At 44.9% G+C, this 24,181-nt stretch overlaps 1 long non-coding RNA gene and 1 pseudogene across 1 annotated transcript in view; one reads left to right on the forward strand and one right to left on the reverse strand.

Moving 5' to 3' along the window:
* Positions 1-12,998: 12,998 nt before the first annotated feature.
* On the reverse strand, positions 12,999-17,631 carry LOC105495021 (small ribosomal subunit protein uS5 pseudogene; annotated as a pseudogene).
* A 1,528-nt stretch (positions 17,632-19,159) lies between these two features.
* LOC105495022 (uncharacterized) overlaps positions 19,160-24,181 on the forward strand; it is a 71,698-nt gene continuing 66,676 nt past the window's right edge. The window contains exon 1 of the long non-coding RNA XR_011621108.1: positions 19,160-19,291. This is a non-coding gene — a long non-coding RNA (uncharacterized lncRNA). The remainder of the gene's footprint in view (positions 19,292-24,181) is intronic.

Below are 24,181 nucleotides of genomic sequence, written 5' to 3' on the forward strand. Positions count from 1 at the left end.
AACGAATTTTGTCCAAGGTCACAGGAAAGGGGTGTCAGAGTCAGGAGGTCAGACTCATATGTAGGCCTCCTCCTGACCCCCAGGGAAGGGCGCTTCCTCCCTCCCCCAGGAGCACCACCCCAGCTACTGGGCCTCCTCACCCCATGTCCAGTCGGCAGCTGTGCGTTGCCTTCTGCAGGCTTCAGTTTCCGCCCCCTCCCTCTCTACACTCAGATTTCCTTCTGGGAGGAAAGAGCTTTTTTTTTTTCGCAGAGATGACTCTGTTCTTGTGGTCATAGATTACTCTTGACACCTAATTACTGTATATCATCATGCCATAAAATAATGATTGGAGGTGTCACTGTCCCAAATTTGCGCTCATAAAATACGTGTTCTTTTTGTTTTCCTCCTCTGCATTTGTCTGGGAGAAAAGACAGGCAAATTTATTCCAACTTTTTAGAGGAACTTTAAAGCACAGGAACAGAAGAATTTTAGAGGTGGGTGGTTTTAAAAATACCCTGCAGAGGGAGGAGGCCTCGGCCCAGCTGATTTTATGTGGCCTAGGGAGAAAATGAAGACCTTGGCTAAGACACTGTCTCCTTCCAGCCTGCATTTCTTTGTCTTTGCCTGCCTGGCAAAAACCCCTCCTCCATCTTTTTCTCCCCAGCCCTCTGCCCCCGCATTGCCTCTACCCCACATCAGGCCCCTCTAAGGAAACACTGGAATGTGGTGGAAAAGATTCCCATTCTAATGTTACCCAGACTTGGTTTCAAATCTTGCCTCTGCTGCTCACCAGCCCTGTGACCTTGGGTAAGCTTGCCGCTTCCGAGTCTTGGTCCCATCACATAGACAATGGGGAATAATAAATACTACTCTGCCTCACACAGCTGCTCTGGGGATTAAGAATAAAATCGTAGATGTAAAGCATCTAGTAAGGGATCTGCCACAAAAGAAGGGCTCAACAAACGTCTGCTGCTTGTCTAGCCCACCAAAGTTCTCCTGTTTGTTCTCCTAGAATCCATCCTTACCTGATTAACATCTCCCTTCTCTGGCAAGCTCAGGCTGCAATCAGGAGTCCGGAGGAAAGCCATCTGATTAAACTGGCTGGCACGGGGGAAAAGCGGCTGAGATCCACGCAGCCCTCTGAGGGGCATCAACAAGGACATTTTGAAAGGACAATCTGATTTGTCACAGGGAGGAACCAGTGAAGTTAGCTTGTTCCACTGCTCTGGCTGCACAGGGAGACCCCCACAAGACCCCTGCAGGTGGCTTTCCAGCCTCTTGTCCACCTTGATGGGGATGAGTTCTCTGCCTTCTGAGGTGGCCTATTTAGAGTTCATCTCTCTGAGGCCTCATGCTCCCCTCATTACACCTCTCCCCCACCTGGAAAAATATTCTCTGGGCTTTGGGAGTGGTTCTTTATTTTATTTTATTTTTTATTTTTTTTTAAATTTATTTATTATTATTGTACTTTAAGTTGTAGGGTACATGTGCATAACGTGCAGGTTTGTTACATATGTATACTTGTGCCATGTTGGTGTGCTGCACCCATCAACTCGTCATTTACATCAGGTATAACTCCCAATGCAATCCCTCCCCCCTGCCCCCTCCCCATGATAGGCCCCTGTGTGTGATGTTCCCCTTCCTGAGTCCAAGTGATCTCATTGTTCAGTTCCCACCTATGAGTGAGAACATGCGGTGTTTGGTTTTCTGTTCTTGTGATAGTTTGCTAAGAATGATGGTTTCCAGCTGCATCCATGTCCCTACAAAGGACACAAACTCATCCTTTTTGATGGCTGCATAGTATTCCATGGTGTATATGTGCCACATTTTCTTAATCCAGTCTGTCACTGATGGACATGTGGGTTGATTCCAAGTCTTTGCTATTGTGAATAGTGCTGCAATAAACATACGTGTGCATGTGTCTTTATAGCAGCATAATTTATAATCCTTTGGGTATATACCCAGTAATGGGATGGCTGGGTCATATGGTACATCTAGTTCTAGATCCTTGAGGAATCGCCATACTGTTTTCCATAATGGTTGAACTAGTTTACAATCCCACCAACAGTGTAAAAGTGTTCCTATTTCTCCACATCCTCTCCAGCACCTGTTGTTTCCTGACTTTTTAATGATCGCCATTCTAACTGGTGTGAGATGGTACCTCATTGTGGTTTTGATTTGCATTTCTCTGATGGCCAGTGATGATGAGCATTTTTTCATGTGTCTGTTGGCTGTATGAATGTCTTCTTTTGAGAAATGTCTGTTCATATCCTTTGCCCACTTTTTGATGGGGTTGTTTGTTTTTTTCTTGTAAATTTGTTTGAGTTCTTTGTAGGTTATGGATATTAGCCCTTTGTCAGATGAGTAGATTGCAAAAGTTTTCTCCCATTCTGTAGGTTGCCTGTTCACTCTGATGGTAGTTTCTTTTGCTGTGCAGAAGCTCTTTAGTTTAATGAGATCCCATTTGTCAATTTTGGCTTTTGCTGCCGTTGCTTTTGGTGTTTTAGACATGAAGTCTTTGCCCATGCCTATGTCCTGAATGGTACTACCTAGGTTTTCCTCTAGGGTTTTTATGGTATTAGGTCTAACATTTAAGTCTCTAATCCATCTTGAATTAATTTTCGTATAAGGAGTAAGGAAAGGATCCAGTTTCAGCTTTCTACTTATGGCTAGCCAATTTTCCCAGCACCATTTATTAAATAGGGAATCCTTTCCCCATTTCTTGTTTCTCTCAGGTTTGTCAAAGATCAGATGGCTGTAGATGTGTGGTATTATTTCTGAGGACTCTGTTCTGTTCCATTGGTCTATATCTCTGTTTTGGTACCAGTACCATGCTGTTTTGGTTACTGTAGCCTTGTAGTATAGTTTGAAGTCAGGTAGCGTGATGCCTCCAGCTTTGTTCTTTTGACTTAGGATTGTCTTGGAGATGCGGGCTCTTTTTTGGTTCCATATGAACTTTAAAGCAGTTTTTTCCAATTCTGTGAAGAAACTCATTGGTAGCTTGATGGGGATGGCATTGAATCTATAAATTACCTTGGGCAGTATGGCCATTTTCACGATATTGATTCTTCCTATCCATGAGCATGGTATGTTCTTCCATTTTTTGTGTCCTCTTTAAAGATGTTCTTTGAAACCAATGAGAACAAAGATACAACATACCAGAATCTCTGGGACACATTTAAAGCAGTGCGTAGAGGGAAATTTATAGCACTAAATGCCCACAAGAGAAAGCAGGAAAGATCTAAAATTGACACTCTAACATCGCAATTAAAAGAACTAGAGAAGCAAGAGCAAACACATTCGAAAGCTAGCAGAAGGCAAGAAATAACTGAGATCAGAGCAGAACTGAAGGAGATAGAGACACAAAAAACTCTCCAAAAAATCAATGAATCCAGGAGTTGGTTTTTTGAAAAGATCAACAAAATTGACAGACCACTAGCAAGACTAATAAAGAAGAAAAGAGAGAAGAATCAAATCGACGCAATTAAAAATGATAAAGGGGATATCACCACCGACCCCACAGAAATACAAACTACCATCAGAGAATACTATAAACACCTCTACGCAAATAAACTGGAAAATCTAGAAGAAATGGATAATTTCCTGGACACTTACACTCTTCCAAGACTAAACCAGGAAGAAGTTGAATCCCTGAATAGACCAATAGTAGGCTCTGAAATTGAGGCAATAATTAATAGCCTACCAACCAAAAAAAGTCCAGGACCAGATGGATTCACAGCTGAATTCTACCAGAGGTACAAGGAGGAGTTGGTACCATTCCTTCTGAAACTATTCCAATCAATAGAAAAAGAGGGAATCCTCCCTAACTCATTTTATGAGGCCAACATCATCCTGATACCAAAGCCTGGCAGAGACACAACAAAAAAAGAGAATTTTAGACCAATATCCCTGATGAACATCGATGCAAAAATCCTCAATAAAATACTGGCAAACCGGATTCAGCAGCACATCAAAAAGCTTATCCACCATGATCAAGTGGGCTTCATCCCTGGGATGCAAGGCTGGTTCAACATTCGCAAATCAATAAACATAATCCAGCATATAAACAGAACCAAAGACAAGAACCACATGATTATCTCAATAGATGCAGAAAAGGCTTTTGACAAAATTCAACAGCCCTTCATGCTAAAAACGCTCAATAAATTCGGTATTGATGGAACGTACCTCAAAATAATAAGAGCTATTTATGACAAACCCACAGCCAATATCATACTGAATGGGCAAAAACTGGAAAAACTCCCTTTGAAAACTGGCACAAGACAGGGATGCCCTCTCTCACCACTCCTATTCAACATAGTGTTGGAAGTTCTGGCTAGGGCAATTAGGCAAGAGAAAGAAATCAAGGGTATTCAGTTAGGAAAAGAAGAAGTCAAACTGTCCCTGTTTGCAGATGACATGATTGTATATTTAGAAAGCCCCATTGTCTCAGCCCAAAATCTCCTTAAGCTGATAAGCAACTTCAGCAAAGTCTCAGGATACAAAATTAATGTGCAAAAATCACAAGCATTCTTATACATCAGTAACAGACAAACAGAGAGCCAAATCAGGAATGAACTTCCATTCACAATTGCTTCAAAGAGAATAAAATACCTAGGAATACAACTTACAAGGGATGTAAAGGACCTCTTCAGGGAGTGGTTCTTTAAACCAAGATAATTTGTCTTGTGAATCCAAACCAACTTGCCAGCGATTCCTGCCTTAGCAGGGGGGACTTGAGGACTTCCAGGTGGGGGCGGAGTGAATGGCTGTGAGAGGGGGGCCTTATCCCATCTCACCTCTGCCTGGCGAAGACCTCAGCTCTTAAGGCTCACATCAGAAGCCACCTCCTCTGTGTGCCTTTCTCAGCTTGGGGAATTTGTCTCCTACTCTGGCATCTCTGTACTGGACTCTTCCCTGGGGTTGGCCCTCCGTCAAGGGCTGGGTATGGGTCTGGGCTCCCCTCTGGCCTGGGATCCTCACTCTCAGGGCACCCTAAATGTTTGTCAGGCTTGTCCAATGTCTGCCTCTCTAGGTTGGCAGCTTCACTAGGGTGTGACTGGATCAGCCTGCTCACTGCTGTATCAAAGGTGCCTAGTGCAGTGCTGGCACACAGTAGGTGCTCAGTGAACACTTACCTCCCACCTACTGTGTGCCAGTCACCATTCTAAACACTTTACATGCGTCAGCTCATAGAACCCTCAGGACAACCCTGAAATGTGAGTTCTATTACCATCCGGGTCTAGTATGGTGTATAAAAGCAGGGATCCTGGGGCCAGATTACTTGGATTTTTATTCTAACTCCACCACTTATTTCCTGTGTAAATCTGGTTGTTACTTGACCTGTCTGTGGCTCATCATTCAATGGGAATAACTGTACCAACTTCACAGGTTGCTATGCAGTTAAATTAAGCGTTCACATACATACAGTGTCTATGTATTAGGTACTATTTTCATTTTATGGTAGCAAAAATTGAGACACAGAGAGTTTTGGTAACTTGCCTAAGGTAACACAGCTGAGGAGAGGCAGAGCCAGGACTCATGCAGTCGGGCTCTGCAGTCCATGCTCGTAACCACGACCCTGTGCTGCTCTTACTGAAGGCGGATTTGAGGACCTGTCTTCACGCACACTGAGAAGAGCGTTCAGACCCGTGTGCTGGTCCCGTGCCTGAGCCTCTCTTCCCCGAGTGAGCACAGAGCGCGGGGACTCCCCCGAGGTTGGGAACGTGGCAGCCAGGCCAAGGAGGCGCGAAGAGCCGCAGCCACCAAGGTCTCCGGAGCAGCGACTTTCCCTTCTGCCAGTAGGGGGCAGGTGCGGCTGCTACCGGTGTCTCGGGTGAGCAGCCGCCAAGCGCCGCACGCAGCGCCGGAGGAGCGCCAGAAGGACCCTTGGAGGTCACGCGCCCGCAGGCGGCCCCGAGGCCCCGAGATGGGGCACTTCCTGCCCAATTCACCCAAGGGTCCGTGCTAACGTGGTGTGGCCCCACCCCATTCCCTCGTCCCCAGCTCTTCCCTAAAGCCCAAGAGGCCAGTTCAAGGAGCTCTAGAACCCAGGTGGCTTAGGTCCCTGCAAGGTCCCGCGGGAGGTGTGGGTACCAGTCCTGGCTGTGCCACTGCGGTGCTGCGTGACCTTGGGCAGGTCGTTACCCTCTCCAGCCCCAGCTCCCATCCACTGTCCTTGGGAGGACGCGCGGGCAGCCGACACGTTCTGTGACTGTGGAGAGGGCACCGCTTTCACTGCAGCGTGCCCTGGGCCTCGGTGGGTCACAGTTGGCCCAGCCCGAGCTAGAGCTTGTCCTGGACCCCAGTGCGTGTGGGGTCCGGACCCCTTTCCCGGAGCACTCGCCGAGCCGGCTGGGAGCGGAGCGTCCGGAGCCCGGCAGGGGGCGCTGCCGCATCGTGCGCGGCTTCCCCGCGCGTCCTCCCAAGGACAGTGTGGACGCGGCGGGCGGCGCGGGGCAATGAAGGCTGAGTGAGGTCCGGCCGCGCCCACACCAGCACTGCGAGGCCGAGGTCGGCAACACGGTCTGGCGCGTCGATGGGGCAGGGCGAGTTGTCTGGCGCCCCACCTGGCCTTTAGCTGGTTTCTGGTTCTGGGTGTGGGGTGGGTGTTAGGAGTGGAGTGGCGGGGTGGGGATGGGGTCTACCAAACCAGCGCTGGGGGCCCCAGCTACGTGGCCTTGAGCGGTCACTGTTCTGTCCGGGCCTCGGTTTCCTGTCTCTGTATTGGGGGGTTCTTGAGGAAACCAATTCATGTTGTATGTGAAAGTGCTTCAGGAAATCTGAAGCCCGGGCTGGATGCAAATGGAAAGGCTTTTATCGAAAAACAGCGATCTCCTGCCTCACCCAATCCATCCACCCACTTCTGCACTCTAATGATGGCAACCACTTTAGCCACTTAGACCTGTATTTTCTGGCATTTACCCTCATACTTCAAAATAATATGCCCATACTGCGATTTCTTAATTTACCAACGCTAGACTTTATCTGTCGTCTCCCTGTTAGAATAAATAAGGAATTAGCTGTCTTCCAGCCCCATCCGCATGCCCGGTATATCTGAAGCACTATTTTTAGGTAATTCAGTGATCAGCATTCCTTTTAAAAAAATGTAGCTGTTCGTTTTCCCAAAAGCTCTATCAGAACTGCCACGGCTTCTCATCCTATAGCTTCCCAACAAAACCTCCCCTGTCATGTTCGGTATTCTGCCTTGAGGAATGCTCCCTCCCAAACTGCACTACCCAGCTGTCTGCAGGAACCCTCTGGTCCAAGGGTGTCTCTGCAGGATCATTTCATTGTCCCTGTCTCTATTGGTTTGCTCCTTTTTTTTTTTTTTTTTTTTTGAAAACTTTAATTGCTTCCTAAGAAATTGGGCAGGGGTGGGAAATTTTCATCCATGTGGACTTATCTGTATTCTGCCCTTGCACTTGATCAATAATTCAGTTAAGCATAGAATTCGGGGTTGGAAACCATTCTCCTGTAGACATGGGTGCCCTGCACTGTCTCCTGCACCTAGAGTGACCCTTGAGAAGCTTCATGCCTTCTGATTCATGTTCCTTATGTGCAACTTTTCTTTCTCTCTGGCTGTTTTTGAGGATTTTTTTTTTTTTTTAATCCTTGGAATTCTGAAATTTCACAAAACATGTCACATGTTGGCTTTTATCATTCATTGTGCTAGGCTCTGAGTGACCCTTTTCAATGTGGAAACTTGTGTCTTTCCGTCCTGTGAAACTTTATTTTTCCTTAGTAATCTTCTGTCTGCTTGCTCTCCACAACTCCCGCGAGCTGGAGCTTGGGCCTCCAGCGCTGCTTTTCCTATGTCTTTTCACTTTTCTATATTTCCCTTCTCCTTATGTTTCTCTTCTACTCTCTAGGCTATTCCATTATATATGTGTCCCAACCATTCTATTGAATTTTTAATTTCAGCTATCATACTTGTTCATTCTCTGTTCTTCCTTCCCTCCACCCCACAACATAGATACAGCCTTTGTATTTATCTCTCTGAGGATATCAATAGTGATTGTTTTTCCTCCTGTTTGCTGACTTATCTCTGTCTCCTCCAGCTTCCCTCTTTTGTTTGGTTGCTTTATTGTGGTCTCCCTGTGGTTCTGCATCTCTCCTCCTGTTGGATGGAGGCTTCTTTAATCTTTACTGGTCCTTGGCTTTTGTCCATAGTTAAGGATAAGTGTCCAAGAAGTTGACTGGCATTGGATGTCTGTGAAGGCAGACGGGGCCGATTTCCCTCTGGGTCGACCAGACAGGCCTTGGCCTTTTGTTTTGGGTTGGGGGGACACATAAATATCACAAAGGGGAGTTCTTTTCTCTGGGACTGCTCTGTTTCTTCAGTAAGGTAGGATGGATATGGTGAAGAGGATGGATTTTGGAGTCAGACCACTTGGGTTTGAATCTGCACTCTGCCACTTTCTAGCTATATGACCGTGGACAAGTCACTTAATCTTTCTCTGCCTGTTTCCTATATGTAAATTAGGCCTAATAAGAATAGTATTGCATGGGTTGTTGAGTTTATTTATGTAAAGTTTTTAACCTGGCATATAGTGGTTGGTCTGGAGTCACTGCCATGTTCTTTATAGAGTGGGAACAGGGCTGGGGCAGGGGGATTTGGCTGTTCCCTAAGCAGATTCTCAGTTAATCCTGCTGTTTTCAGCCCTTTCTGGCCTTAAAATCTCATGCCCTTTTCCCCTTTACAGGCAGTTGCCTTTCTTCTCATTGGCACATCTTCTGCAGGTCTTATCTAACTCAATAGAAACCAGTTGGCTAATCAAAAAAAATTGTTTCAAGCAAGAAATCATTAAAAATGATTTTATTTTATTTTGACTGAAAACATACAGATGCTTATTCCATTTTCTTTGAGGACGGACCTGTTAGTTGGAATTCTATAAGGTCTTTCTTGCACAAATCCCAATGCATAAAACATTGTTGACCGTTTCCAGGTTCACCTTTATTGTGCAACTAAAACTTAAAAGGAACTTATGGAACAATCTGAGTACAGATTCCTTCTAGATTTATGTGATTTTCTCCAAGTCTGTTTCAACTGCTTATAACTCAGATAAACATTTTTTTTTAAAATGGCAATCTGCTTTCATTGAGTCTTTCAAAGCGTTCAACATAGTTTTCATAAAACAACTCCCTTTTTACAACCATATTTTATTGGTTTATTAATATTAAATGGAATCACATAATTACAAAAGCAAGTACCACTGGCATAAACAAGTTTGGGAATAAGCAATTGTTTCTGGGAAAGCAGATAGATTAACTGGAAGAGACGTATTTGGGCATTCGAAGGAACAGCCTACTTGGCAAGGTTTCTAGCCCATAATGTTTGTAGAGAGAACGGTGGGTGTGGCTCTCCTGAGAATGCTCACCTAGTGTTGGTGGATCATGAAAGCTTAGGTTGTGTTGTGGCTTCTACCACTCACACCTCCATCTCCCTTTAATCTTATAGAAATTTGTTGAACTCTCTCATCTATAAATGACTCCTCTTCCTTTCTTCCTGTCCTCATGGGTTTATATCTTCTCTTTTCCTGTCATTTTAAGGGGAGAGAGTATAGAGAAGGCAAGCAGATAAGCCTTAAAGTTAAATTTTTATCCAATTCATTTTTATCCAGACAATTTTATCCAGTCTTTTTTATTTAAGACTCCCAATATCCAGTAAGCAGCAGATCTCCACAAAGGTGACAAAGCTAAGTGACAGAAGCAAGTTTGAAATTCAGGTCTCTCTGAGGCTGTAGTGGATACTATGGTGTTTCTGTCTAGATCCTCTCTCCAGGGTCGACAAAGCACCCCCCACCTGCTGGGATTTTGGTTGCTGGCTAGTCCTGCAGCAGCTCACTGGAAATTGCCATTGGCTATGGGAACTGCCTCACTCTAGCATACTCTTCCCTTCAGGGGTTGCTGTGAGCATGATTGGCTGAGGTAGGAATATAAAAGCCCAACCTTCTTTCCCCAAATTGAGACAAGTCTGAGGGGCCACCCTAGCTCCAAAGATCCATAGAGGATAGACTGAGATGGTTGCAATTCATAATGGGTCAGCTTGGCCCCATGCCCAGCTGCAAGTGCGACTCCAAAGAGCACTCTCCAATGAGCCTTCGGCACACAACTCTTAGTTCTACCATCTGTCTCTAGGAAGCCCAATATAAGGCAGAGGCCATGGTCTGTGCTCATTCTGGCACCTCTTCAGGTAGTGGAGACTCAGTCCCCAGGCTATTTTGGGGCAGGATTCATTAGCAAGGAGAAGACTGATAGTGTCTCACAGAAGACCAGGAAAGAAAGGAGAGAAGACTCATACTTGGTATTGAGTAGATGCTCAGGTCATGTCTGTTGTTGGTGATGACACAGTAGAATGGCCTTGGGTAGGAGGCACCAGGCTTGAATTGTCTAAATAATGAATAACCACCATTCAGGAATTGTAACGTGCTCAGCAGTTTACACGCCATGTGTGCTTGCGTGTTGCTGTGTGATACATGTGTGACTGCAGGCCCCACCTTACAAATGAGGAATCAAAGGCTTTCTAGGGTCACTTGCCCAGGGAGTGCAGGGCTGGGCTCAGCTCCAGGGTCCTCTGACTGACTCTCCATTCCCTGATTTCTCAGGTGGCTCGACTGGGCACTAGTGAGTGACCTCAGCTCTGTAGGCTTCAGGTTCTCTCTGGCAGGAGAAGTCGTTTAATCTGAGAAGCATTCTGGGACCCCCATCAGGGTCTCCTCCCTTTTCCAATGGTTTCCAAGGTATCGACTGCTGCATCACATTTGAGTCACCATGGGACTGGGGAAACTGTTTGTCACAGAAGCAGATCTGGCTTATGGACAGGAAACACAAGGGAGAGATAAACAACCACTTTCCAGGATAAAAAGCATTAAGGACAGGATCTCCATGGCAGTGTTGGAACTTGTTTGTTTGTTTAGTTTTGATGTTTTTCTTCAGTGACCCAGAGATGATCTTTCCAAGACGCACTGATTTCTGGTTGGATGTTTAAACAATGATCTCAGAGTCAGCATTTCCAGGCTGCTTCTGCTCTGTCTTCATGGCATCACTGGCCTCCATCTGAACAATTGCAACTTCTTCATTATCTCTCTTTTGTTGTTGTTTGGAAATATTTTTATTTTGTCTCTGCTCTCTAAAAAATGTTTTATTATGGAAAATTCAAACTTATACAACAACAGAGAGAATAACCTGATGAACCCAATGTACCTGTCAGTGAGTTTCAACAGTTATCAGCCCGTGGCCCATCTTGTTTCACCTGCTGCTGCTCACTATTCTCATCCTAATCCTGCCTCCAGGTTGTTTTGAAACAAAACCCAAGCAGCATATCATCGCATCTATCAATATAATGATGCATTAAAATATATAATTATAATGTCATTACCATACCTAAATGTAACAAAAAATTCCCTAATATTATAAAATGTATAGTATTTAAACTTCCTAGGTTAACTTAAAATTTTATTTTATTGTTTTACAATTTGTTTGATTCAGGATCCCAATAATTTCATACGTTGCAGTTGGCTCATAGTGTCTTTATTCGTTTTTAATGTATACGCTCATCCCTCTTCTTATTTTTCCTCAGCTCTGTATTTGTTGAAGAAACTGGGTTGTTTATCCGTTTTCCACATTTGGATTTTGCTGAATGAGTCCCATGGTGGTGTTTAATGTGTTCATCTGTTCCCTGAGTTTCCTGTATATCACTAGTTGTATCTAGAGGTCTCATCAGATTCCGATTTGATTTTTGGCAAGAATGCCTCGGAGGTGGTGCTGTAAACTTTTACCAAGGAGCACAAACTGCCATTGTCATCTCTCTTTTTGTTATTAGCAGCCATTGATGAATATTGACTAGATCCATTATTTCTTCAGAATTTGCATATGAGTAATATCTCGCTCTCTTTCTTTCTTTCTCTTTCTTTCTTTCTTTCTTTCTTTCTTTCTTTCTTTCTTTCTTTCTTTCTTTCTTTTTTCCTTCCTTCCTTCCTTCCTTCCTTCCTTCCTTCCTTCCTTCCTTCCTTCCTTCCTTCCTTCCTTCCTTCCTTCCTTCCTTCCTTCCTTCCTTTGTTCCTTCTTTCTTTTTCTTCTCTCTCTCTTTCTTTCTTTCTTTCTTTTTCTTTTTCTTTCCTTTTTTTTTTTTGGACAAAGTCTTGCTCCAATGCAGTGGTATGATCACGGCTCACTTCAGCCTTGACTTCCCAGCTCACATGATCCTCCTACCTCAATCTCCCGAGTAGCTGGGACTACAGGCATGCACCACCACGGCAAGCTAGTTTTTTGTATTTTTTGTAGAGACGAGGTTTCCCCATGTTGCCCAGGCTGGTCTTGAACTCCTGGGCTTAAGTGATCTGCCCACCTTGGCCTCCCCAAGTGCTGGGATTACAGGTGTGAGCCACTGCACCTAGCCATAATAGTTTATCATTTTTTGTTTGTTAGCTGGACTTTTTTTTTTTTTTTTTTTTTTGAGACGGAGTCTCACGCTGTTGCCCAGGCTGGAGTGCAGTGGCACGATCTCGGTTCACTGCAAGCTCCGCCTCCCGGGTTCCCGCCATTCTCCTGCCTCAGCCTCCTGAGTAGCTGGGACTACAGGCGCCCGCCACCGCGCCCGGCTAATTTTTTGTATTTTTAGTAGAGACGGGGTTTCACTGTGGTCTCGATCTCCTGACCTTGTGATCCGCCCGCCTCGGCCTCCCAAAGTGCTGGGATTACAGGCTTGAGCCACCGCGCCCGGCCTAGCTGGACTTTTATAAAAGGTAACATCCTTTCATAAACTACTTGGTTACCCTGAGGTACTGTTCATTCAAGAAAGGCAGGGTAAATGCTTGATTCTCCCCATTTGTTTTCTGCTTTTAAAATAATGAATTTGTTCTCTAGCATTATTCAAAGGTAACCAGTGAGATTACTTTGTATCATTATGAACTCATAATGAGTTCATATGGGTTTAAATAAATGAGATATGTTTCAATCCATTTCAGTTTTTATCCTTTTTTTTCAGTCTTAATTCACTTTATTTTTCTTATACAACCCTATGTTGTAGCCACAGCTGGAGCCTGGGTCCGCTGCATGGAGACTCTGGCATGGGTCTTGATGTGGTGGTCAGTGAATTCCTGACAGGGAGACTTGGTGAATACAGTCTCCTTCCAGAGGTCGGGGATCAGGCAGCTGTAGCTCTTAGAGATGGCGTCAAAGGTGGCCTTGGCGAAGTTGCCCAGGGTGGCAGTCCAGCCCCGGGCTGAGGTGTAGCAGTCGTCAATACCCGCCATCATGAGCAGCTTCCTGGGCACAGGTGCCGAGATGATGCCAGTGCCCCTGGGTGCAGGGATGAGGCACACCAGCACAGAGCTGCAGCGGCCTGTCACCTTGCAAGGGACGGTGTGGGGCTTGCCGATCTTGTTCCCCCAGTAGCCTCTGTGCACGGGGACAATGGAGAGCTTGGCCAGTTTGATGGCCCCACGGATGGCAGTGGCCACCTCCTGGGAGCACTTAACACCCAGACTGACATGGCCATTGTAGTCACCGATAGCAACAAATGCCTTGAACCTGGTGCGCTGGCCAGCACAGGTCTGCTTCTGTAAAAACCTCGTCCTTGAGAGAGGCCCCCAGGAAAAGGTCAATCATCTCAGATTCCTTAATGGGCAGGGAGAAGAGATAGATCTCCTCCAGGGACTTGATCTTCATGTCCTTGACCAAGTGGCCCAGCTTGGTGACGGGCATCCACTCCTTATCCTTGGCCTTGTATCCGCCAGCTCCGCGGCCTCAGCCCGGGCCCGGTACATGGCCGTGACCCCGGTCCCCCCAGATGCCACTGCCAAAACCTCCACAGAAGCCACTGCGTTTCCCCATCCCCAGGTCCCCAGGGCCTCCTGGGGATGACGCACCAGCGTCATCCACCAGTTTTTGTTTTCTCGGAGGAGAAGCTCAGTTTTTATCCTTATTGACACTCACATTATCCCGTTTTTGGCTAATGGAAATCTCTTCAACTTGGCTTCCAAGCCCTTTTGATTGTTATCCTAGTAGTCTCTGCTAGCTTTCCTGCTTTCTAGAATGACAAGATGTACCATTTTGTACATTTCCTGTCCCAGAACTGCAATCCGCCTCTCCAAGGAGCCTTTGTGTTTGTTTAGTGGGAAATGGTATTTAGAGGCCACAGTCTGGGTGCTAGGGTTATCTTTTTAAGATCATATTTGGTAGATACAAAAGAGTATATGTATTATTTATGTAATTATGAAGCATAATAGTAAAATGGCTGCCTATCAGTCACAACCCAATTTAAGAATTGGAACATTATCAACACCAGGTATGTGCTCCTCCTTTAACTTAATCCTCAGACTGCACCCAACAGGGTGAATTGTCTTATTTATTATTTTCTTGTTTAAAAAAAGCTTTATCACATATGTATGTATTCTTAAGTTACATATTTAGCTTAGTTTGTTTCTGAACTTTGTAAAAATGATATAATGTTTGTTGTCTTCTGGACCTGTCTTATTTTTACCAATGTATTTTTCTAAGATTTATCTATTTTTTTTAAAGCTGTAGTTCATTTATTTTCAGTGCTGTGTAATATAATATTATAATATTCAATGCTGTATAATATACCAAAATAAATATACAATTTATTTTGTCCATTCTCCTGTCTGTGGACATTTGAGTTGTGTTCAGTTTTTGCCACTACAAATATTTAGCTAAGACAGTACTGTTACAGGCCTCATTGTTCACAGCCTCAGAATAATGTGCAGGAGTTTGTGTGGGGCAGAGGTTATCGAACATTTTAGTCTCAGGATCCCAAAGAGCTTTTGTTTATGTGAGTTATATCTAAAGATATTCACTATATTAGAAATTAAAACTGAGAAAAACATATTTATTAATTCATTTTAAAATGATGATAAGAAACTCATTATATGTTAACATAAATCACACACTTTAAATGAAAAATAACTGTATTTTCTGAGACAAATGGAGAAGAGTGACATTGTTGACATGTTTGCAAACTTCTTTAATGTCTGGCTTAACAGAAGACAGCTGAATTCTTGTATCTGCATCCATGGTCAATCTGTTGCAATATCATCCATCATGCATCTTCTGAAAAATACTGTACACCTGTGAGACAAGAGTAAAAAGTCAAATAATACTTTTCAAATATATTATGAAAATAGTTTTGACCTCATGCATCCCCTGAAAAAGTCTCAAGTCCCTGGACCACAATTGGAGAATTGCTGCTCTGGAGAATACTGGTCTAGGGGTGAAATTGCTGGGATATAGGGTCGCAGAGAACATATGCAAATGTTTGGTTATATAAGATAATGCCAAATCGTTTTCCAAAACGGCTATAGTAATTAATACTCCCACCCTCAGTGTCTGAGAATTTCCACTGCTCCATATCTCCCCTAACACTTGGTGTTATTAGACATCCTAATTTTGGTCCATCTAGTGAATGTGAAATGGCATTTCATTGTGACCTATTTGTGCCCCAGTTTCTTCCCATTTTAATCCATTCTTCTCGCCCTGCCAGATTAATCTTTCTATGAAGGTATTTTGGTCATGTTATCCTTGGTCTTCTTCAAAAACTTTCCCTCAACAGAATAGGAGCAAGTTTATCATCCTTCCATTCAAGGTGCTTTACTCCAAAGGCTGAAATCACTTGGTGGTATTTCCTCTACAGCCTACTGGTACCATATATTCCAGGCAAATGGAAATATCTACTTTACCAAACAGGCCCCGAAATTTTCCCCCTCCATGTTCTTGCTCATGATATCTTTCTACCTTGAATCCCCTCTCTATCCCACATGGACCTGTTGGAGACCAGTCATCTCTAATGAGAGCTCAAATACTACCTCTTTCAAGAAGCTGCCCGCATCTTTCCCTCCCCCAAACCCTCACCACACAAGGCTTGTCCCTGCTTTGTCCCTCTACTGCACACCACCTTGAGTTCCTGTTATGAGTGTCCAGTAGCTCCTTGAGATCAGAGACTGTGCATTTTCCTTCTTGTATTCCCCACAACCCCTAACATTGGGCCTGGAATAGAGTGGGTGCTAAAAATCTACTTATCAATGTCTCTGTTTTACATATGAGGAAACTGAGGCTTGGCCAGATTAAGAGCTCAAGGGGCGGCCGGGCGCGGTGGCTCAAGCCTGTAATCCCAGCACTTTGGGAGGCCGAGGCGGGCAGATCACAAGGTCAGGAGATCGAGACCACAGTGAAACCCCGTCTCTACTAAAAATACAAAAAATTAGCCGGGCGCGGTGGCGGGCGCCTGTAGTCCCAGCTACTCAGGAGGCTGAGGCAGGAGAATGGCGGGAACCCGGGAGGCGGAGCTTGCAGTGAGCCGAGATCGCGCCACTGCACTCCAGCCTGGGCAACAGCGTGAGACTCTGTCTCAAAAAAAAAAAAAAAAAAAAAAAGAGCTCAAGGGGCTTTCTCGAGAGCTGGGGAATCAGGACCCTGTGTAAAGATAGAGCAATACAAGGTGATCTCTGATCAAAGATTTTACAGCTGATTTATCAAATGAGAGACCAGAGAGTAAGAATGGTGAGGGCTCAGAGAGGGAAGGGACTGGGGCAGGCAGGGCAGGCTTCTCGGAGGCAACAGAGCTTGGAATGAGCATGGGAAGAAGGGGATGTGGATTGAGTGGAATGGAGGCGCACTGTACCTGGTGCTGTAGGGAGGAGAGACCTGGGCCTGAAACACAAGACTGAAGGATTTGGGTTGGATCCCAAGGCACAGTGTCTGTGTGCATCCTTAGAGCCAGCTCTCACTGCCTGCCCTAGCCAGCAAGGGGCTGGCCTGGCTGGAGCAGAGACACAAGGACAGCAAGAAATGAAGTGGGAGGGCTCAGGGCCTGCAGCATGTGCTGCAGCTCCCATGCCAGCTGCAGAGGACTGGGCCCATCCAGAGGCCCTGGGGGAATCTGGGGGCCCCTCTATTGTCCTTCAGAGGAGAGGGGTTCTGAGGGATCTTTTCTGGGCCAGGTGCTTCTGGAGACTTCAGAGGTGACCAAGGTCAGCCCATGGCTGTGGCCTTTCTTTCTCCCCCGCTGCAGTCTGGGCTCCATCCCTGCTCTTCTTAAGACACTGGTTAGCCTCTCTCCTTCACCCTTGGTCTCCTTCTCTGTTTATCCAGGTGCAGAGGGGCTGTGTTGCCAATGTTTGGGACTTCCATTTGGTCATGGACTGAACTAATCAGTTGGGGGCCTGCTTAGTTTCTGACCACAGGGGTTCACTTCATCCAGGTAAGGAGCCTTCCCCATAGACCAGCTCAATTTTCAGCACTGAGTTTGGGGCCAAAGCCTCGGTTAAAAATCAGTGTCACTTAACCTTCTGTTTTCTAATTATTGTCCTGGTTACTTTCTTCACTCAAGGACTTGAAGAAGGTGAAGGCAGGGCAGGTTTGGGCATAATAACCTTCAGTAGCACCTGGGTTCACCCTGGTTTCTAATAGTGTCCCCTGACCCATCAGGATAAACATGCTCAGTGCTTATTCAGGTGGGCCTCAAATCTCGCTGAGGCCTTGGTCTCACTCTGCTGAGAAGAGATTTTCATCATCATCATCATCATCACCACCACCATCATCATCATCTTCTTCACCACCATCATCATCATCTTCAAATAGTTTCCACTTACTGAGCACACCTGTGTGGGCCAGGTCTTGTGTTAGGTACTTCATGCCCAATAGGTCTTGAGATTCTTGCATAACTGTGCAAGGCAGGTGTTAGCATCCCTGGAGAAAGACAGGTGAGGAAATGGAGGCTCAGAGAGGGGAAGTCAAAGTCACACAGCTGCTGACTATATGAATAGAAGATAATGCCCAGTGCTTCCAGCTCTTGGTGCAGGACTGTCAGTGGTGTCACCAGAGCAAAAGTGTTACCATCCCATGGCTAATGTGGTCTCAGGCTTTTAGAGAGAAATTGAGGCAAAGAGCAGGTCTAGTTCACAGAGTCTAAGTTTGTAGACTTAGCTGGCCTATTCAAACCCTTGGCCACCATGAGAGTCACCTGCCCTCCCCTCAGGGTACTATTTCCTGCCTTGAGGGAGCCTCTGGGGTCTGCTAAATTAATTGTGTATGAAAGTAGAAGGAGCTGGTAGCATCTGTGGGACCTGTGTGATCCAGGGCTTGCCACCTAGGCTCCTTGGTGGCAAGGAGAGGTGGGATTTGAACTCAGTTCTCTCTGGGCTGCTAAGAGGTTTGTAATGGTAGTGGTGGCAGCATAAGATGGTGTGTGTTGATTTCACATGAATAAGGGCTCTGGGCAATGCTGGTATGCAATGAGTCAGGCTGTTTACAAGAGAGAGATCAGGGGAGGTTAAATCAGCTGGAGATGTTACATTTACCAAAGGACATGACAGAGAAGAGAAATAAAGGGCGGGTTCTCAGGAGGGATGATGGGTGGTGGCAGAGGGAGCACCTAGCAATCAGCCCTTGGGCACCTGCTCCATGCCAGGCTCTGGACTGGTCTCTGTGCGGGTTTCCAAGGCCCCAGCTATGGAGCTGAGCTAGGTTCACCCTTGGGGAACTCAATCAGGGAGAGACGGACATCCTGAAGGACACCAGTTGTGTGATATGCTCTCTTAGGATGTGGAGTTTGCATTCTTAAGAAATCTTGTATTACAAAAAATTGAATTACAGAGACAATTGCTTCAGTGGGGAAAATGAGGTTAGGGGTTTGAGAGTGTCAGACTCGCCATAAAAATGTTATTTTTCCTTCAGGAATGTCAATAATAAAGGTGCTTTTACAGCTATAAGTGTATGGCTGTAAAAGATGAACATCACGGAGCAAATCCAGTTTTAGACTTCCTCATGATTTTGTCCAAGAGGAACAGCCTTTTTTTCTCCTGTCACCCAGCACTATCACTAGCTCAGACCTCCAATCACCTTGACCATCCTCTGCTGGAGTAACAAAGTATCGAGTTCCTCTAAGGAGGCATCCTAAAGACATCAGGACATGCCTTCTTCAGCGCCTACCATCTCCTTTCTAGTTCCCCTGCAGCAGATTCCTCCCCTTCACGGTGTTATAACTAACTGTGATCTGCTCAGTATAAATTGTGCTCTTTAATTCAAGAATCATATTGTATTTAATTTGCATTGAAAAATCCCACCATAGGAGAAATTCTTGGAGGGTATGAGAACATTAGTGGTGGCATGTAGAGGCAGTGTCATGTCACAATTAAGGGTGGGGCCTCTGGAACCAGTCTTCCTGAGGTGAAATCCTAACTTGGCCACTTACTAGCTATGTGAACTTGGGCAAATGACCTAATCCTCTGCGTTTCATCTCTAAACTGGGGAGAATAGAAGCATCTACTTCATCTAGTAGCCAGGATTAGAAGAGGTAATGATTGTGGTGGCTCACTACAGAGCCTAGCACATGGTCAACACTCAGTAAATGCTAACTATATCACAGGGCAGAGAGAGGAGGGGTCTATTTTAGCCTGTAGTGTGGGGTGACCATGAAGGAGGAGAGATTGGAGCTGGACTTAAAGGGTGGTTGACATTGGATAGGAGGATAAAGCAGAGGGAACAGAGAGACAGAGCAAAGCTCTTTTGAAGTCTCCCTGAAGGAGTCAGGAATAACCAAGACCTTGGTTTCTACTTAACATCAGCTGCTGTAATAGCTAAAACTCCAAAAGGTCAATAGCTTAGTGTAATAGATGTTAATTTCTTGCTTGCATAAAGTTCAATCAGTGGCAGTAGAGGAGGGAGAGTACTCTGCACCTCACCATTATTCAGTAACACGGGCTAACAGAGGCTCTGCCATTGTCCATGTGGCTTCCAAGGTCACACTGGGCACTGACATCCAGCCCGCAAATGGGGAAAGAGAACATACAGGATGATGCAAGAAGTTTTTGTGGGCCAAGCTTAGAAGTGATGTTCATAATTTCCTCTTACATTTCACTGGCTAGAACTTAACACATGGACATCTGCAAGGCAGTCTACAGACTAGAGTTTAGATGTGTTCCCAGAAGGAAAGTGAAATGTGTTCCCAGAAGGAAAGTGAAATGGATTTGGTGACTAGCTAGCCAGTCTCCTGCCCCAGGTTCTGGGACTAAGAGATGCACCAGCCCAGAGAAGCAGCAGTCTAAATGTGAGGACTCCGATTCTGAACAATGAGTTTGAGCTTGACTCTAAGGGCACTGGGGGGCCACTGAAGGGTGTTCATCAGGAAAGTGATGTGGTCAGGAAGTGCCAGAGGATTAACTGGCTTACTCCAGCTACAAGGTAGATGTGGGAGGGTGAGGAAGAGAGGTTGGATAACCAGTTAAGGGCTGTTACAAGGATGTAGGCAAGAGTTGATGAGGCCAGCACTCAGCTGTGGCCATAGAGATGGAAAGGAGGGTGACTCTCAGAGAGTTCACTGGGCTACTTAGAAGACAACTGTTATTCCATGAATCTAGTGCTCAGGGCTGTGGAGCATACAAAAGGAAAAAAATCCCAGGCCTTATCTATTGAGAGCTTACACTCTATTTATGGACATAAAACTGACAAAGATGACTTTGTATCAAAATTTTGGAGTAAGCTGGCCAGGGTCATCCTAGAGTGGCTTTCGATGGCCTTGAACACTCTCATCTCACTTCTCTCTCTCTCTGTATATATATTTAATCTTTGCTTCTCTTTGCATGTGACTTCATTCTCCTAGGTGGACTGTCCCCACCAAGCTAGAACAATAGCCGAAGCCAGGCCCAGGCTTACATTTACACTTCCCAGCAACAAAGAGGTAGAAATGACTGATAATGGCTTAGAGTGGTGGTTCTCACTCTAGTGTGCATCAGAACGACCCAGAGGGTTTGTTTCAACGCAAACTGCTAGGCTCCAGAATTTCTAATTCAGTTAAGTGTATTAGTTCCCCAGAGCTTCTGTAACAAAGTGCCACAGACTGGGTGGCTTAAACCACAGAAATATATTTCCTTACATTTCTGAAGACTAGAAGTCTGAGATTGAGCTGTCAAAAGGATTGATTTCTCCTGAGGCCTCTCTCCTTGGCTTGTAGATGGCTGTCTTCTCCCTGTGTCTTCACATGGTCTTCCCTCTGTGTGTGTCTATGTCCCAGTCTCCTCTTCTCATAGGGACACCAGTCATATTGGATTAGGATCCACCTCAATGACCTCATTTTACTTTATTTTTTTAAAGAACCTATCTCTAAATACAGTTACAGTCTGAGGTACTTGGGGTTAGAACTTGAACGTGTGAATTTGTGGGGGAGGACATAATTCAGCTTACAACAGTAGACCTTGGGTGGAGCCCTAGAATGTGCATTTCTTTTTTTCTCTTTCCCTTTTATTTTAATTTCAAGGCGTATATGTACAGATCTGTTACATGGGTAAATTGCGCGTTGTCAGGGTTTGGTGTGCCGATAATTTTGTCACCCAGGTAATCAGCATAATACCCAATAGATAGTTTTTCAATCCTTACCCTCCTCCTACCCTTCACTCTCAAGTAGGTCCCAGTGCCTGTTGTTTCCTTCTTTGTGTCCATGTGTACTCAATGTTTAGCTCCCACTTATAAGTGAGAACATGTGGTACTTGGTTTTCCGTTCTTGCATTAATTCACTTAGGGTAATGGCCTCCAGCTCCATCCATGTTGCTGCAAAGGCCATGATCTCATTTTTCAAAAAATAGCTACATAGTATTCCATGATATGTATGTACTACATTTTGTTTATCCTGTTGATGGGCATCTAGGTTGATTCCATATCTTTGATATTGTGAATAGTGGTGCAATGAACATATGCATGCATGTGTCTTTACGGTAGAATGATTCTATTCCTTTGGGTATATACCCAATAATGAAATTGCTGGGTTGAAGGGTAGTTCTATTTTAAGTTCTTTGAGAAGTCTCTAGACTATTTTCCACAATGGATGAACTAATTTACATTCCCATCAGCAGTGTATAAGTGTTTCTTTACTCCACAATCTCGCCAGCATTGGTTATTTTTTGACTTTTGCATCATAGCCACAGAATGTGATAGAATGTGCACTTCTTTTTTTTTTTTTTTCCTTTCTTTTGAGACAGAGTCTTACTCTGTCACCCAGGTTGGAGTGCAGTGATGCAATCTTGGCTCACTGCAACCTCTGCCTCCAAGTTCAAGTGATTCTTGTGCCTCAGCCTCCCAAGTAGCTGGGATTACAGGCATGCGCCACCACGCTTGGCTAATTTTTGTATTTTTAGTAGCGATGGGGTTTCATCATGTTGACCAGGCTGGTCATGAACTTCTGACCTCGAGTGATCCACCCACCTCAGCCTCCCAAAGTGCCGGGATTACAGGTTTGAGCCACTGTGCCCGGCCACAATGTGCATTTCTAACAAGTTCCCAGCTGCTGCTGCTGCTGCTGTTGGTTCAGGGACCACACCTGGCTTAGAGTGGTTAGCCCTTGCCCTGGTATACATATGCATTTGAATAAGAGCAGATATGAGCTCAGGAAATTATAAAATTAATTGGAAGGAATGCCATACATTTTTAGCTGGCCAATGGGAGAGAGAAGATTTTGAGCTGAGAGCCCTTCTGGCATTTCCCAAACCACATGTCGCTGGTATTATGGCCTTTCAGCAGAATGTAGCAAAAGAAAGGGCTCAGATTTTCACATGAGAGACATCATACATCCAATCCTAGCTTTGCCCCTTCTGAATTAAATGTGAATGAGCCACATAACAACTCTGAGTTTCAAATTCCTCACCTATAAACTATACCTATGGGGTAGTTGTAGGAGTTAAGTGTAATAATTTATATAAAGGGCCCGGCATCGAATGGTAACTGTTACCATTGTTGTTCATTTATTCATTTGCTCATCAAATACGTGAGTAGGAGTCAGAAGACCTGGGGTCTAGTCCCGCTGGAATTTAGCTGTGTGCCCTTAGGCACCATGTAATCTTCTTGAGCCTCAGTGTTTTCACCTGTCAAACAAGGAAGACTATCTCTTTCTTACTGCCCCAATCATGGTTGTTTTGAGGATCAAAAACGAGAATATGAAAATTCAAGATTGACTGTGCCGTGCTATACAATAGAAATACTATTATTATTTTTTTTTTTTGGTAATAGTCACCAATAGGAGTAACTGCCTGACTCATAACAATTCCTCCTTCTTCTCTAGGAACAGTGTCTGCACTAACTAATGCCATCCACCTGGCTAGAGGTGCGCCCCTAACTCAGCTGGGTTGATCAGGGGGCTTCCCTGGGATTTTGAAAACTGGAATGAAGGGAAGAAAGTCCTAAGTCTTTCTATGGTGGGAGTTGTTGGATATGAGGCTTGGAAGGTGTAGGTGGTTTCATTTCGTGCCATATGGGGGAATGTCACTTCTGCCTTGGATGAAATAATGCTGATATGCAGAAAGAGGTCAAGATGAGTGAAGAGAGGCCTGGGGCATTTGAGGCCCTGCTTCTGACATTTCCAAGGCCCAGCTGCACCTCAGTCATAGGAGATACTTCAGTATTCTTCTCCTTTTAAATTTATTTTTAATTTACTTTTTTTTGTAGAGATAGGGTCTCACTATGTTGCCCAGGCTGGTCTTGAACTCCTGGGCTCAAGCGATCCTCCTGCCTTGGCCTCCCAAAGCGCTGGGATTACAGGTGTGAGCCACTGTGCCTGGCCTCCTTCCCCTTGAAATCCAGCCACGTTTCAGCTGCTTTTCTGAAACTTGTAACCCTGATAAATACATTATTCATTTAAGAAGTACTCATTGACCACTTACACTCTGCTAGCCTCTGAGCTATAGGCTGGCCAAATGATACATAGTGGGCAAGGCCTTTCTTCAACGCCCCCAGACCTGTTCTGCCTGTCTCCTCTTTATTCTTTAGCAGGAACCTGCAGAGTCCACACCATCCCCTACTTAGCCAGACCAATAAACAAAATTGCAGAATCATATAACTTAGTCTCCTAGAATTAGTAAGCCAGAGAATAAATAAATCTGAATTCTTATAGACTATAGAGAAAATCTGTGCATGGAAGATATGAAGTCTCAATCTCAACTCACACTATGTGAAATGACCTTTTCACGCTACTCACTGGGCCTTGGGCTAGAGGTAGGAAACAAAGAATATTTCAAGGGAGTCCTCTTGCTTTTAGCCACCGCTGAAAGTTGGAATTGATTTCAGCACTTATTTAAAAGTACAGATTTGTAGGATCTGTCCAAACCATCTGAATCAGAATCTTCGTGGGCAGGATCTGGGGATCAATATGTTTAAAAATCTTTAGAAGTGCATCTCATGCAACCGGCCCATAGGAACACCA

This window comes from Macaca nemestrina, chromosome 1, assembly GCF_043159975.1.
Source record: "Macaca nemestrina isolate mMacNem1 chromosome 1, mMacNem.hap1, whole genome shotgun sequence".
NCBI lineage: Eukaryota > Metazoa > Chordata > Mammalia > Primates > Cercopithecidae > Macaca > Macaca nemestrina.